Source organism: Triticum urartu, chromosome 2 (genome assembly GCF_003073215.2).
Source record: "Triticum urartu cultivar G1812 chromosome 2, Tu2.1, whole genome shotgun sequence".
In the NCBI taxonomy this organism is placed as follows: domain Eukaryota; kingdom Viridiplantae; phylum Streptophyta; class Magnoliopsida; order Poales; family Poaceae; genus Triticum; species Triticum urartu.
In genome coordinates this window covers 322,172,371-322,187,602 of record NC_053023.1, presented here as the reverse complement: position 1 = coordinate 322,187,602, position 15,232 = coordinate 322,172,371, and positions in this window count along the sequence as shown.

Genomic DNA, 15,232 nt, shown 5'->3' with positions numbered 1-15,232 from the left:
CGAAGTTTTCTTGGTTATGTGTTGAAGGATGGATACAGCTGGATGTAGGATTTGCTAGTTTGGGTGAGATATTATGCTTCCCCTGTATCCCCAACACCTGATTGCATAACCGGAAAGGTTCGGGAGTTTCATAGGTGGGAATTCTAGTAGCTCTAGTTCTTCTTCCACGGATATTGGTTTGAGATTGGGATTTCTTACCGATTATTCGTTCTTGATCCGTACCTTGTTGATTTATTTCTCTACCTTAATTCTACGTGGCTTCTCAATTTATGGATATGTGACCATTTGAAGAGGAATGCATTCGTTCATTTTGTTCGGATGTGAAGACTATATGTTGCAATTTTCATTCCATTGGATTCAGCTTCAATATTTATCTATCAATGTGCTAATGGTGGTCAACCTCTTCAGGATGGCTCCTCCAACGCGCACGACTCCGAATCCTGATCCGCCACCGCCTCCACCTCCTCCAGAGGCATGGCAAGCTGTGATGGCCGCAACCAATGCAAACACTCAGCTGATCATGCAAATTCTTCAAGAGCGCAATCAAGGCAGTCAAGGGAATCAAGGCAGCAATCAGAGTCACTTTGCTACACTCAACCAGTTCCTTGCTAATGGGCCAAAGACTTTCAGCAATTGTGTTGAGGCAACCGATGCTGACGATTGGCTTGTGGATCTGTGTAAGCATTTCGAGTGCAGTAATGTCAGGCCTGAGGACTTTGTCAAGTTCGCTTCCTTCCAACTCAAAGATCAGGCAGCAGAATGGTTCCAGCAATACAAGGATTCCAGAGGTGGACGTGTTATCACTTGGGATGATTTCCGTCAAGATTTCCGAGCTCATCACATTCCGCAGAGCGTGGTTGAAAGCAAGTGTGAGGAATTCCGCAATCTGAAGCAAGGTTCTTTGTCTGTCTATGACTACAACAAATTGTTCCAGAAGCTTGCCCGCTTTGCCAAGCAGGACGTGCCTGATGAGAAGAGCATGATATATCAGTTCAGGGGTGGTCTCAGAGAAGATATTCTGCTCGCTCTTGTTCTCTTTGAGCCCTTGAGATACGATGAGTTCTACAACATGGCACTGAAGCAAGAGGCTGCTCAGTTGAGGTGTGATGCTTCCAGGAAGCGAGCCAGAGATGTTACTCCTTCTTCCTCTACTCAAGTGGCCAAGCAGCAGAAGTTTTGGCTTCCTCCTCCTCCGTTCCGTCAGCCATATCAGCAGAAGAGCAAAGGTGGCAGTGGTTCTTCCCACCCACCCAACCCAGGCTTTCAGAACAAGACTTCGTCTCAAGCTCCAAGATCGAGTGCTCCGTATCACCGTCCGCTTTCAGAGGTCACGTGCAACAAGTGCCAACAGAAGGGTCACTATGCCAACAAGTGTTTCAACCAGAGGCGTCTTCCTCCTCCTCCTCCTGTCAGATCGGCAAGTACAGCTGTGGTCAAGCATAACCCCAAGCATGCCAAGGTGAATTTGATGAATGCAGCTCAGGCAGAGGACTCATCAGATGTGATCATGGGTAACTTTCCGGTTAACTCTTTTCCAGCAAAAGTTCTTTTTGACTCTGGTGCATCGCATTGTTTCATGTCAAGATCATTTGTTTCCAAGCATGACTTCGTTTCACAAATGTTGGGTAAACCTATGGGAGTGGTTTCTCCGGCTAAGTCTATGAGGGCTACTTCAATAGTTCCGGATGTTTCTATCACATTGGGCGACTACAAGTTCCTTTCTTCTCCAATGGTTCTTGGCAACTCGGATATTGATCTTATTCTCGGAATGGATTGACTTTCTAAGCACAAGGCTCAGCTTGATTGTGCAGCCAAGCAGATTCAATTGACTCATTCGTCTGAGGAAGTAATTGTCTTTGCCGCTTGGGATAATACCATCCGTCTGTTTTCTCTCAATGAGAAGGGTGAACTGGATGCTATCTCGCAAATTCCAGTCGTTTGCGAATATCAAGACGTCTTTCCAGAAGAGCTCCCAGGAATGCCTCCGCACCGGCCAGTTGAATTCGTTATTGAACTTGAGCCTGGCACAGAACCTGTGTGCAAACGTCCTTACAAGCTCGGACCTGAAGAGTTGAAGGAGCTGAAGAAGCAACTCGATGAGCAAGAAAGAATGGGTCTCATCCGGCCTAGTACTTCTCCGTGTGGTTGTGGTGTTCTTTTTGTGAAGAAGAAGGATGGAACGGACCGACTTTGTGTTGATTACCGTCCAGTGAACAAGAAGACCATCAAGAACAAATACCCACTTCCCAAGATCAATGAGCTGTTCGAACAACTCAAAGGTGCCCAAGTATTCTCCAAGCTTGATCTCCGTATGGGTTATCACCAGATTCGCATTCGTGAAGAAGATATTCCCAAGACAGCATTCAGAACAAGCTTTGGTTCATATGAATACACTGTCATGTCTTTTGGCCTCGCCAACGCTCCTCCGACGTTCTCTCGCATGATGAACTTCATCTTCAACGCCTACACCAATGACTTCGTTTTGGTCTATCTCGATGACATTCTGGTTTTCTCCAAGAACAAGGAAGATCATGCCAAGCACTTGCGTTTGGTTCTCGATAAGCTCAGAGAACATCAGTTCTATGCCAAGTTCTCCAAGTGTGAATTTTGGCTCGATGAGGTTCTTTATCTTGGTTATATCATCTCTGCCAAGGGCATTTCCGTGAATCCCGAGAAGGTTTCCGCAATTGTGAATTGGGAACCTCCTCAGAATGTGAAGCAACTCCGCAGTTTTCTTGGTCTCGCTAGCTATTGTCGAAGATTCGTTGAAAACTTTTCCAAGATCACGAAGCCTCTCTCAAATCTTCTTCAGAAGCACGTCAAGTATGTTTGGTCTCCAGAGTGTGATATTGCTTTCAACACTTTGAAAGAGAAGTTGATCACTGCTCCAGTTCTGACTCCGCCTGATGAATCCAAGCCGTACGAGGTCTTTTGTGATGCCTCTCTCCAAGGTCTTGGCGCAGTTTTGATGCAAGATAAGAAAGTTGTTGCTTATACATCTCGCCAGTTGAAGCCTAATGAGAAGAACTACCCCACTCATGATCTCGAGTTGGCGGCAGTTGTGCATGCTCTTTTGACTTGGAGACATCTTCTATTGGGAAGAAAAGTGGACATTTTCACTGATCACAAGAGTCTCAAGTACATCTTCACTCAGCCTAATCTCAACCTAAGGCCAACTCGATGGGTCGAAATGATTCAAGAGTATAATCCGAGTATTGAGTATACTCCAGGCAAGGCCAATGTGATTGCTGACGCTTTGAGCAGAAAGGCCTACTGCAATAGTCTGATTCTCAAGCCTTATCAACCCGAGCTTTGTGAAGCTTTCCGCAAACTTAATCTGCAAGTTGTCCCTCAAGGTTTCCTCGCCAACCTTCAAGTCTCTCCTACCTTAGAAGACCAGATTCGCCAAGCCCAGCTTCTTGATGCTATGGTGAAAAAGGTGAAGATTGGGATTGCCAAGAGTCAGTCCAGGTACAAGTGCTACCGCCTTGATGACAAGGACACTCTTTTCTTCGAGGATCGTATTGTTGTGCCCAAAGGTGAACTTCGTAAAGTGATCATGAACGAGGCTCACAATTCTCTCCTCTCCATCCACCCTGGGAGCACGAAGATGTATCAGGACCTCAGGCAAGCTTATTGGTGGACTCGAATGAAGCGTGAGATCGCTCAATTCGTGAATGAATGTGATGTCTGTAGAAGAGTGAAGGCAGAACACCAAAGGCCAGCTGGTCTCCTCCAACCTCTTGCCATTCCAGAATGGAAGTTTGACTACATTGAAATGGACTTCGTGACTGGGTTTCCAAAGTCCAAGCGTGGCAATGATGCTATATTTGTTGTCATCGACAAGCTCACCAAAGTGGCTCATTTTCTGCCTATCAAAGAGTCGATCACTGCAGCTCAATTGGCGGAACTCTATACCTCTCGCATTGTCTCTCTGCACGGTATTCCTCAAGTGATCTCTTCAGACCGTGGCAGCATCTTTACCTCCAAGTTTTGGGATTCTTTTCAGAAGGCCATGGGCACCAACATCCGCTTCAGCACTGCCTTCCATCCTCAAACAAGCGGTCAAGTCGAGCGTGTCAACCAGATTCTTGAAGATATGCTCAGGGCTTGTGTGATCTCCTTCGGCATGAAGTGGGGGGATTGTCTTCCTTATGCTGAATTCTCATACAACAACAGTTTTCAAGCAAGTTCGGGCAAGGCCCCATTTGAAATTCTGTATGGCAGGAAGTGTCGTACCCCTCTCAACTGGTCTGAAACCGGTGAACGTCAGCTGCTGGGTAATGACTTAATCACAGAAGCAGAAGAAATGTGCAAAGTCATTCGTGATAACCTCAAAGCAGCCCAATCCCGCCAGAAGAGCTACTATGATAGTAAGCACCGTGATTTGGCTTTCGAGATCGGAGATCATGTTTACCTCCGTGTCTCTCCTATGAAAGGTACTCGTCGCTTCGGTATCAAAGGGAAGCTTGCCCCTAGATACGTGGGACCTTTCAAGATTGTCAGCAAGAGAGGCGACCTCGCCTATCAACTCGAGCTTCCTTCAAACTTTGCAAATGTTCATGATGTGTTCCATGTCTCTCAGCTTCGAAAGTGCTTCAAGACTCCTGACCGCACCGTCAACTTCAAGGACATTAAGCTCCAAGAAGATCTCTCCTATCGTGAGCACCCAGTTGCTATTCTTGAAGAGACTGAACGCAAGACTCGCAACAAGTCAATCAAATTTCTCAAAGTCAAGTGGTCTCACCATTCCGACCGTGAAGCTACCTGGGAACGCGAGGATCACCTCCGTTCTGAGTACCCGGAGTTCTTTCAGTCCTAGATCTCGGGACAAGATCTTTTCGTAGTGGTGGAGTGTTGTAACACCCTGGATGTAACTTTCCCTATTTGTATCCAACTCTTGCCGTTTCCGGCGTTAAGTTATATTTATTTCCGCGGGTTCGAGTTTTGTCTCCGTGTGTTGTTTTCGTTTTCATGCATCTCATATCATGTCATCATGTGCATTGCATTTGCATACGTGTTCATCTCATGCATTCGAGCATTTTCCCCGTTGTCCGTTTTGCATTCCGGCGCTTCGTTCTCCTCCGGTGGTCATTTCTAGCTTTCTTTCGTGTGTGGGGATTAAACGTTTCCGGATTGGACCGAGACTTGTCATGCGGCCTTGGTTTACTACCAGTAGACCGCCTGTCAAGTTTCGTATCATTTGGACTTCGTTTGATACTCCAACGGTTAACCGAGGGACCGAAAAGGCCTCGTGTGTGTTGCAGCCCAACACTCCTCAAATTTGGCCCAAAACCCTCCAAACTCTGCTCCATGTCCTAGAGCGTTTGATCACGATCACGTGGCCGAAAGCCGCACCTCATTTGGACTCTCCTAGCTCCACTTATGCCTATAAATAGCCCCCTCCAAATTCGGATCTTCTTCCCCGTCCAAACCCTAGTCAAAAAAAAAACATCTCCGCCACCGACGGACACGTCCGCCCCTGGCCGGACACGTCCGCCGCCGCCCGCCTCCGCCAGCCACGACGCGCCACGTGGCAGGACCACATCGCCGCGGCCGCCGGCCCGCAGGCCCACGCGGGGCCCTCCCCAGCCCGCGAGACGCCGCGCCCTTCTTCCCCGAGCCGACCGGCCGCGCCTCCCGCACCGCTCGCCGCCGTCCTTCCTGCGCCGCCGCAGTCCCCGGCTCCGGCGAACTCCGCCGCGGCCGCCCGGCTCGCCGCGCCGCCCGGAGGCCGGCGCCCACCTCACCGCCTCGCCGCCGTTCCACCTCGTCGCCGGCCCCGGCCTCTCCCCGCTGCTCCGGCCACTTCTCCCTCGCCGGCCGCCGTCATCTACAGGAACTCCGGCGAGCTCCCCGGCGATCCTCGCAATCCGTGCGGATCTCAGATCTGGGAAAAGAAAACCCTAGCCGGTTGACTTTGTCTCTCTCCGTTAATTTTTTATGCATACTTTGACCGCCCGTAACTTTGCATCCGTAGCTCCGTTTTGGACATATGATATATCAAAATGTTCGCCTCGACGAGTACATCATTTCATTCCATTGCATCATTTTCGTTTAATCTCATCTTGATGCCCAAAATGCTGTTAGAAGGAGGCTTCGTGAGTTAATTGTCAGATCCGTTAGCTCATCTTAGACTTTTGTCATTTTTGCCATGATTATTGTGTGCTTGCTATGCCTGTGAGTCCTTCATATGTTTTGTTAAGAATTTTGTCTTATTTCCAGAGGTGCAACCCATGAATTTTTAGGATGTGTGTGGTGACTTGTGCAAGCTTGCAAAGAGAGGCACCCGGTAAATCTGTTTTCAGGGACTTAGTTGTTTTCACTAAGTCTGGGATATTTTAGTTCATGATGCCATATGTCCAGCTTGTTTCCTAGTGATCCGTGCCTCTTTTGAGGATGATCAGCAAAGAAGTTTTGTTAATAATGTTATGCTCTATCCATCCATGTCTTTGTTTGCAATTATGGAGCAACCTAGCTTGAGTCAATCGAGCTCTACTTTTGCTTCGTGGTGAATCTGGGCAGATCGTCAATTCGTTTGCGATTTTGCCGGCGTTGTTGTAGTTGATCCGTGTATGCTATGCCATTGTTCTTGCCATGTCTAGCTTGTATTTTGTGCCTTCTTAATGTCTGTATGCTTGCCTTGCCATGACTTGCACCGTGGTGAGTGCATCGAGCTCGTTTACATGCCTTCGTGAGTTATATTTCAGCATGTCTCAGTTTTCACTAAGTCTGAAAACTGATTGTGTTTTAGCTATGTTTGCGTGCCCGTTAATATATTTTGTGATCCCTTTTGGCCCCAGGTCACTTTGGGACTTTTGTTAAGCTTGTTGAGTAGCTCCATTCCATGTTCTTACTTGTCATGTTCAGGTCATGTATCATGTTGTTTTGCTGCTCCAAAGAGAGCATCGTGATCTGAAATTTCAGACAAGTGTTAATTTCACTAAGTCTGGAATCTGTTTTGCATTTGCGTTTTTGCCATGCTTGTTTGAACCTCATAATGGATGAATTGGCCGTGGCTCAGTGCTAGTCTTTTGTTAAGAATCTTGTGTGCATCCCTCCCATGTATTTTGTTGTCATGTTTGGTGGCTGTAGCATGTTCATTTCGTTGCATTTAGATGCCTACTTGCTGTAAATCGCAGACCGGTGTCATATCTTAAAAGCTTGCCATTTCCAAACCGTAACTCTGATTCCAATGATCTTTATATCGTTTTCAAGCGATTTCATCCCCTCTATCCAGTGGCACCCTTGGAATTCCAAGTTGAGGCCAGTTTTATGCATTTCCTGCCATATCTTGCATTTTGCATCCCGCATCGCATCCCGCATAGCGTATCATCATTTCATCATATTGCTTGGTCTTGCACGTGGTTGATTGTATCCTTGTTGCTTGTTTGTCTTGTTGGGTAGAGCCGGGAGACGAGTTCGCTACCGAGGAGCCCGTTGAGTTTGCTTGTGAGGATCCAGTCAACTCTGACAACTGTGCAGGCAAGATGATCATACCCTCGAAATCACTACTATCTTTGCTATGCTAGTTTGCTCGCTCTTGCTATCCCAATGCTACGATGCCTACCTTTTGCTTGTCAGCCTCCTAATTGCCATGTCAACCTCTAACCCACCTTGTCCTAGCAAACCGTTGATTGGCTATGTTACCGCTTTGCTCAGCCCCTCTTATAGCGTTGCTAGTTGCAGGTGAAGTTTGGAGGCCGTCCCTTGTTGGAACATTTATTTACTTGTTGGGATATCATTATATTGCTATGTTATCTTAATGCATCTATATATCTGGTAAAGGGTGGAAGGCTCGGCCTCTTGTCTAGTGTTTTGTTCCACTCTTACCGCCCTAGTTTCCGTCATATCGGTGTTATGTTCCCGGATTTTTGCGTTCCTTACGCGGTTGGGTTATAATGGGAACCCCTTGATATTTCGCCTTGATTAAAGCTTTTCCAGCAATGCCCAACCTTGGTTTTACCATTTGCCACCTAGCCTTTTCTTTCCCTTGGTTTCTGCAGACTCAAGGGTCATCTTATTTTACCCCCCCTCGGGCCAGTGCTCCTCTGAGTGTTGGTCCAAACTAGAGCACCGTGCGGGGCCGTCCCTCGGCAACTTGGGTTACGTTGGCTCCCGTACGCTTAGCTTATCCGGTGTGCCCTGAGAACGAGATATGTGCAGCTCCTATCGGGATTTGTCGGCACAGCGGGTGGTGTTGCTGGTCTTGTTTTAACCTGTCGAATTGTCTTGTTGTACCGGGTTACCGAGTCTGATCGGTGTGTCTCGGGTGGAGGTCTATTCCTTCGTTGACCGTGAGAGCTTGTCATGGGCTAAGTTGGGACTCCCCTGCAGGGATTGAACTTTCGAAAGCCGTGCCCGCGGTTATGGGCAGATGGGAATTTGTTAATGTCCGGTTGTAGATAACTTAAACCTTAATTAATTAAAATGAATCAACTGTGTGTGTTACCGTGATGGCCTCTTCTCGGCGGAGTCCGGGAAGTGGACACGGTGTTGGAGTTATGTTTGCGCAGGTTGTTCCTCTAGATTCTCGCTCGTGCTTTGCCTCCTCTTCTCGCTCTCTTTTGCGTATAAGATAGCCACCACATATGCTAGTCGCTTGCTGCAGCTCCACTTATATTTGCCTTATCCATTCCTATAAGCTTAAATAGTCTTGATCGCGAGGGTGCGAGATTGCTGAGTCCCTGTGGCTCACAGATACTATAACTCCAGATGCAGGTCCAGGTGATTTCGCTCCAGGTGACGAGTACGAGCTCAAGTGGGAGTTCGACGAGGACTCTCAGCGCTATTATGTTTCCTTTCCCGATGATCAGTAGTGGTGCCTAGTTGGGGTTCGATTCAGGGCCTTGTCGCATGTTGGGTTCTTTTCCATTTTGGCGCCGTAGTCGGGCCATGAGTGTCTGTTTGATGGATGTTATTTATGTACTCTGATGTGACGTGGCGAGTGTAAGCTAACTATGTTCATCCCCTTTTATTATATATTACATGGGATGTTGTAATGATTGCCTGACTTGCGACATTGCTTTCAATGCGGTTATGTCTCTAAGTCGTGCCTCGACACGTGGGAGCTATAGCCGCATCGAGGGCGTTACACTGACACCAACCAGATCTGAATCTCAGGCAGATATGATGTTGGAACATCCCAACATTGCATTGTTTCCCAGCTGGCACCCCATTGTGCCAAATTTCTATGGGTTGTCCTTCTCAGCAGTTGCTGTCAAGGATCATCTTCAAAAGTGGACTTACCATGGGTCCCATCCATTTCCGATGATAAGCTAAAGATCATCCATTGCGTTGTATTCAACAAGGTAGTCCACATCATCCATCCTAGTCGGAGTATGCCATTCTTTCGAACCCCTTCCAACGATCGATTGTGATTACCTCAGGCTGGTATAAAGAGTTTCAATGATCTTTGTATCAAAAGTAATTCTTTTTGCCACTTAAAGGAAATGCTCTACGAGTCACCTTTCCCTAAGGTGTCCCGTTATGGAATCATGGCAATTATTTCATCGCTATCTTGAAACCATTCACCATCCTACTCCATCGTGGAATTGTTGCCTACCAAATTGAACCTCCGTCATCTGTTTCTTCCATCTCTCTCGATATGTGTTTTGTGTGTCAACTCGAAGATGTTTCAACATCTCACTCCATGAGTTGATCTTGAGTTGCTCGATCTTGGGAAGATCGATTCATGTAAAGTTTCTTTCTGTCGTCACTGTGTTGGACAAAGATCTCGAAAGCAAGGATGTCAAGATCAACATGATCAAGCAATCCAAGTTCTTATGAAGTGCAGTTGGATCATGAAGATTGTAATAGTTCGAGTCCCCTCTTCCTTTTACCCTACGCTAGAACCTCGGGACGAGATTCTTGTTTAGTGGGGGTGAGTTGTCACATCCCTAATTCTGGTATGATCTAGACTAGCTAGTCAGGTGTGCATCATGTTTAAATTTCATTTAAAATTGAAATGGGGATTTGTGAAACCCTTAGAAATCATTTTTGGAAATAACCCAGATAAAAATTGGTCCAAAAAGGTCCAAGAAAATGTTCATGTTACTCTTTGAAAATATTGGTCAGAGTTAAAATTCAAACCAATATTTTTAGGAGCTCATAGATTATTTATTCTCGGCATTTGGAATTAATTCAATAACTATTTGAATTGGATTTATATTTATTATATATATAAATATATGTTCAATAATTCTGAAAATTGTTGCGTGACTTTGTATAAGTCCACTTAGTTGACACAATTATTTTCATGAAGTTTAAAATTGATTTAGTATTTTACTAAATCAGAAACAAATGCCAGAAAATAGAAAATAGAAATAAAAGACAGAGGAGAGAGATACGGCTTACCTGGCGCTCACCTGACATGGCCCAGCACGGCCCAGCCCACCAGAGCCAGGCGCCAGTCGTCTCCTTCCTTGCCAGGAGGACGACGGCGTGGCGCACGCACAGGAGGCGAAGCCACCTCCTGCTGCCTCCCCCGTCCTCACTCGAGCGCCACGGAGACGCCCGCAACCCCCTGGTCATTCTCCCCCTCTCTCCCGTGCCTATCCCTCGTCTGTCCCCCTTCCTCGAGCACCACCGAGTGAAGCTCGTCGCCGCCGCTCACCGTCGCCGTAGCTACTGCCCACGACGAGCCCCGTTGCCGTGTCCCACTAGTCCGCCGTCGAGCACCGCCTCACCAAGACAAAGGTCACATCGCCAGACTCCCTATGACGACGCCTCCGAGCTCGTCACCGCCGCATCTGCCACCGGACTTCACCCGTCGATCTGCGTCGTCCAGTGCCTCCCCGAGCTCAACGACGGCGCCGTTCGAATCTCTGTGAGCCCCGCCGTCATCTCCCCCTTCTCCCCTGGTCGCGGTCGCCCTCTACGCCGTAGCCCCGCCATGGCCGAGAGCTTCTCGCCTCCGTGCTTGTCCCTGCCGTCGCTAGCAAGCCCTAACGACCAAACCGAGCTTGCAGACTTCTTCCACGTGCTGCGTAGATGCCTCTACGCTGCTCAGCTCCCTCGCCCGCGAGCTCTAGCCCTCCCAGCCGCAACCATCGAGCTCCGGCCGCCGCTTTTGCCATCGCCGCCGTCGATTCCGGTGGCCTCGCAACCTGCTACTGCCTCCGCTAGATGCGCACGGGCAAGGGCAACCCCCTGGTGCCCTCAGTTGCCGCTGCCGTGGCCGCTAGGGTGGACGCAGCCACGCTTGTGTGCTCGCCGGCGCTGAACTCCGGTGAGATGACGTGGCCCATCATTAGCAGCTAACATCCCCACTAATTAACCCCTCCAATGACACCGACATATGGGCCCCACGCCCTTAATTAACCATAGTATAGTTTCTGATTAGTTTTAACTAATAACAGTGGCCCCACAAGTCAGAGTTGACGTGCTAACGTGGCCGTTGACCGGACCCACCTGTCTGTGTCACTAACTGATACTGAGTCGATGACACATGGGTCCCACTGTCAGGTTTGACTCTGGTTAGGCGTTGTTGACCTGGTAAGGTCAGCATGACCTAATGCTGATGCAATAAGTCTTTTTCTGGATTAAACTTAATTCAGAAAATTCCAGAAATTAGTATAAACTTCTAAAATTCATAGAAATTCAACCGTAACTCCAAATGAAATAAGTTATATATGAAAAATTATTAGAAAAATCCAAAGAATCTGAATATGGTATTTTCATGCATGTTTGAACAAGTTAACCTCACTGAATAGGACAATTCTTGATTATCTAATAAATGGTAATTGGTTTTGGAGTTGGAATTTGCTATAGGTTTGAATTCCACTTCAATGAATATGACTAACTGTTGCACTAGGTCAATTCAGTACCTTAATATGACATATCATTCATATGTATGTGCATTGCATTGATTGCGGTTCCTTTTGTGTTTGCCGGTGGTTGTTCCCTCTCGATAGACGTTCGTTCCGACTATGAGTTTGATGACACCGATGAAGAGTTATATCATCTTCAGAAGTGCCAGGCAAGCAGAACCCCCTTGTTCATTCCGATACAATCCCACTCTCTCGCTCCTGCTCTCTTTTACTACATTAGGACAACAACGTTTCAACTGTTACATGCTGCGGTAGCTGAACCCCTTTCCTCTGCATGACCTGTCATTGCCACAGTAAATAGATGAAACCCACTAGCATGAGTAGGAATTGTTTGAGCCCTGATGTGCCTACTCATTCATGCTTGTTGTCATGCCTGCTACTGCTTAGAGTTGAGTCAGGTCTGATTCATCGGGAATGAATTGGAATGTGGTGAACATGTCCTACTGTGTGTGAGCTAAGTGTGTGAACACGATTTGGTAAAGGTAGCGGTGAGAGGCCAGGTAGGAGTACATGGTGGGTTGTCTCATTGCAGCCGTCCTCAGGAATTGAGTTCTGTGTTTGTGATCCATGAACAGTTACTACCACACATTGGGTTCCGGTAACTCGACCCCTCTCGACTTATTAATCAACTCGATCTCTGTCCAGGAGTTGCAACTAGTTTCTGGTGTTTGTAGGTAGTGTTAGTAGTCTACCAAGTGGCACCCGGTACAGGTGGGCTCGGGACAGACTAGGCACAGTGGCACGGTGTACCAAGTGGCACCCGGATGGTGGGCTTGGGAACCCTGCACACATCCTTTGGGGCCATGAGCGACACCCCGGCCGGATCTCCTTGCGGATGGAACCCGAATAGGCGATAAACCTGGACTAGAGACTTGTTGGTTAGTCAGGTCATTGCCGACTCCCTCGCCCGGCTTCCGCTTGAAGGTTGCCGAGGTACATGACGTGTACAAGGTGATAAGTGGCGGGAGCGTGTGTGAAGAAGTACACCCCTGCAGGGTTATCATTATCTATTTGAATAGCCGGATTCCTCGGATATGGAAACTTGGACCCCTTGTACAGTTCATAGACAAGTGAAAGTGGATACTCTATAACTTGCAAAATAAGCGTGAGTGCTATGGATGGCGTTCTCGCAGGGAGACGGGAGCGGATCCATAGTGGAGTATTGATATGGTGAATTTGTGGACTCGTGTGCGCCACCTCAAAAGAGTTACTTGCAGTCGTAGTTCAAGTTAGCCACTGAGTCAAAGCTGGCTTGCTGCAGTTAAACTCCACCACCCCCTTTGTTGATACCGATGCATATGTAGTTAGTTCTGATGTAAGTCTTGCTAGGTACATTTGTACTCACGTTTGCTTATTTTATGTTTTGCAGAGAGACTTCAGTCTCGCTAGTAGTTCCAAGTGGACTTCGACGTTTAGCTTGTTACCTCAGCTACGATCTTGTACCCTTGGGAGGGTCTTGTAGATAGTCAGGCTTCTAAGCCTTCTTCATTTGTAGTTGTCTGTACTCAGACAAGTTAAGCTTCCGCATGTGTTTTGACTTGTATGCTCTGAATGTTGGGTCATGAGACCCATGTTTGTAATATCTCGCTCCTCGGAGCCTAATGAATAAATACTTGAGTCGTAGAGTTATGTTGTGATGCCATGTTGTATTTACACATATCGAGCATATTGTGTGTATGATTGAAATGCTTGGTATGTGTGGGATCCGACAACCTAGTTGTTTATCCTTGGTAGCCTCTCTTATGGGGAAATGTAGTCTTGTGCTTCCATGAGCCATAGTAATCTGCTACAGCCCGGTTCACCGGAGTCCTGCTAGCCCAGCACTACTGCTCCGGAGCACTTGACTGGCCGGCATGTGATTCACTTTGTTCCCGTGTCTGTCCCTTTGGGGAAATGTCACGCGGTGACATCTGGAGTCCTGCCTAGCCTGCTACAACCTGGGTTCCCGGAGTCCTGTTAGCCCAGTGCTACAGCCCGGATTCGCACGCTGCTGACCGACATGCTCGATGTTGATTCATGTATGCCTGTTCCCGTAAGTTAGTGCCACTTTGGGTTCACGACTAGTCATGTCGGCCCGGGTTCTCTGTCATATGGATGCTAGCAACAGTATCATATACATGAGCCAAAAGGCGCAAACGGTCCCAGGCCATGGTAAGGCGACACCCGTGGGAATACCGTGCGTGAGGCCGCAAAGTGATATGAGGTGTTACCGGCTAGATCGATGTGACTTGGAATCGGGGTCCTGACAGCTTTGGTATCAGAGCCTGACTGCCTGTAGGATTACCAAGCCAAGCTGGTCGAAGTTGTGTCTAGAAATGCTTTAGTTATATAAGGGATTGATTGTGGATGGGAACATAAGGCTCTTTTTACTCCTTTACCTTATATAACACCCTCGATGCGACTATAGCTCCCACGTGTCGAGGCACGACTTAGAGACATAATCGCATTGAAGGCATATGTCGCAAGTAAGGTAATCTTTACAACATCCCATGTAATATAATAATAAAGGGGAGATAACATAGTTGGCTTACACTCGCCACGTCAATCAAGTACATAAATAACATACATCATTCAAACACTCATGGCCCGACTACGGCGCCAAAATAAAAGATAACCCAACATGCGACACGGTCCCGATCACCCCCAACTGGGCACCACTACTGATCATCAGGAAAGGAAACATAGTAACGTTGAGAGTCCTCGTCGAACTCCCACTTGAGCTCGAGCGCGTCACCTGGAGCGGAATCATCAGGCCCTGCATCTGGTGTAATAGTAATCTGTGAGCCACAGGGACTCAACAATCTCGCACCCTCGCGATCAAGACTATTTAAGCTTATAGGTAAGGCAAGGTAAATATATATGTGGAGCTGCAGCAAGCGACTAACATATGTGGTGGCTAACTTATTCGCAAAAGAGAGCGAGAAGAGGAGGCAAAGCGCGAGCGAGAATCTAGAGAGCAACCTGCGCAAACATTACTCCAACACCGTGTCCACTTCCCGGACTCCGCCGAGAAGAGGCCATCACGGTAACACACTCGCTTGATTCATTTTAATTAAGTTAAGGTTCAAGTTATCTACAACCGGACATTAAAAAATTCCCATCTGCCCATAACCGCGGGCACGGCTTTCGAAAGTTCAAATCCCTGCAGGGGAGTCCCAACTTAGCCCATGACAAGCTCTCACGGTCAACGAAGGAATAGACCTCCTCCCGAGACGTTCCGATCAGACTCGGTATCTCAGTTTTTCAAGACACTTCGACAGGTTAAAACAAGACCAGCAACACCGCCCGAATGTGCCGACAAATCCCGATAGGAGCTGCACATATCTCTTTCTCAGGGCACACTCAGATGAGACATCCTACGAGTAAAACCAACCCTCAAGTTGCCCCAAGGTGGCCCCGCA